We start from the raw sequence: 2,106 nt of genomic DNA, 5'->3' as shown, positions 1-2,106 counted from the left end.
AGAACATGTGGGAACACACACAGATTATTCAGTTCAGCATTGTGTGTAACAGGAAAAGCTTTGATATAACTTAAATGTCCACCAAATAAATTACGTTACGTCTATGTAATGGAATACCAATTACAAATAAAGATACTTAAAAAATTGTATTGTGCATGTCTAAGACATATAACATGATGTTATTCTGGTTATATATATATAAAATAAAGAAGTTCTTATAGTGAAGCGAATTAACACACCCATCATTTCAGAGTTACCCATTTTCTTTTGCTTTTTTGACAAGAGCAGCTAAAATCTACAGTCTTAGCATGAATCTCATATCCAGTACAATTTTGTTACCTATAGTCCTCATGTTGTACATGAGATCTCTAAACTTGTTTGCCCCACATATCTGCCATTTTGTGCCTTTGGACCTATGTCTCCCCATGTCCTCCCCATGCCGTCTCTGTTAACCACTGTTTTGTTCCCTATCTCGATATATTTAACTTATTTTTTTGATTCTACATGTAAGTGAGATCAGGATCATGCCATACTTTTCTTTTTGTGTCTGGCTTACTTCACTTTGTATAATGTCCTCCAGGTTCATCCCTGTGTGATAAATGGCAAGATCTTGTTCCACTTTAGGGTAGAATAATATTCCACTGTATATGTGGACCACAGTTTCTTTATCCATTTGATTGTTCACAGAGACGTAGGTTGCTCCCATAGCTTGGCTATTCTAATGCTACAATAAACACGGGAGTGTAGATATCTTTATGAGGTGGCAATTTTATTTCTTCGGGGTATGTCATATGCCCAGAAGAGGGATGGTGGGCTCATGTGGTAGTTCTATTTTTAATTTATTTAGAAATCTCTGTACTCTTTTCCATAATGGCTGCACCAATCTGCAATCCCCCAACAGTGTACAACAATTTTCTTTTCTCCACACTCTTGCAAACATTTGTTATCTTTTGACTTTTTCATAATAGCCATCCTAACAGGTGTGAGGTGGTATCTCACAGTGGTTTTCATTTGCAGTTCCCTGATAATTAATGATATTGAGCACTTTTTCATATACCTATTGGTAATTCTTATTTCTCCCTTGGAGAAATGGCTATTCACCTCTTTTGCCTAGTTTACAATCAGGTTATTTGTTTCCCCCCCTATTTAGTTGTATAAGATTTTATGAGTTTTGATTATTAACCCCTTATCAGATATATGGTTTGCAAATATTTTTTCCCAATCCATAGGCTGCTGTTTCATTTTTTAAAAATTTTTAAATAGTTTGATATAATACCATTTATTTATTTTTTATTTTAATTTTGAAGTAAAATTTTCAAAATTATTTATTCCTCAGTTTTTAAAAATGTTCTTTCCAAATAACTTTTTTTTCTCAATCTTATTTCTTCAGTATCTGAAATGATCCTGTGGTGTAGAGTCACTCATTTTATTTTCTTTTTTTTTAATTATTATACTTTAAGTTCTAGGGTACATGTGCATAACATGCAGGTTTGTTACATATGTATACTTGTGCCATGCTGGTGTGCTGCACCCGTCAACTCATCAGCACCCATCAACTCGTCATTTACATCAGGTATAACTCCCAATGCAATCCCTTCCCCCTTCCCCCTCCCCATAATAGGCCCAGTGTGTGATGTTCCCCTTCCCGAGTCCCAGTAATCTCATTGTTCAGTTCCCACCTATGAGTGAGAACATGCGGTGTTTGGTTTTCTGTTCTTGCGATAGTTTGCTGAGAATGATGGTTTCCAGCTGCATCCATGTCCCTACAAAGGACACAAACTCATCCTTTTTTATGGCTGCGTAGTATTCCATGGTGTATATGTGCCACATTTTCTTAATCCAGTCTGTCACTGATGGACATCTGGGTTGATTCCAAGTCTTTGCTATTGTGAATAGTGCTGCAATGAACATACATGTGCATGTGTCTTTATAGCAGCATGATTTATAATCCTTTGGGTATATACCCAGTAATGGGATGGCTGGGTCATATGGTACTTCTAGTTCTAGATCCTTGAGGAATCGCCATACTGTTTTCCATAATGGTTGAACTAGTTTACAATCCCACCAACAGTGTAAAAGTGTTCCTATTTCTCCACATCCTCTCCA

This window comes from Rhinopithecus bieti, unplaced genomic scaffold (assembly GCF_001698545.2).
Source record: "Rhinopithecus bieti isolate Rb0 unplaced genomic scaffold, ASM169854v2 scaffold_79750, whole genome shotgun sequence".
In the NCBI taxonomy this organism is placed as follows: domain Eukaryota; kingdom Metazoa; phylum Chordata; class Mammalia; order Primates; family Cercopithecidae; genus Rhinopithecus; species Rhinopithecus bieti.
Note: the sequence above shows the minus strand (reverse complement) of the source record.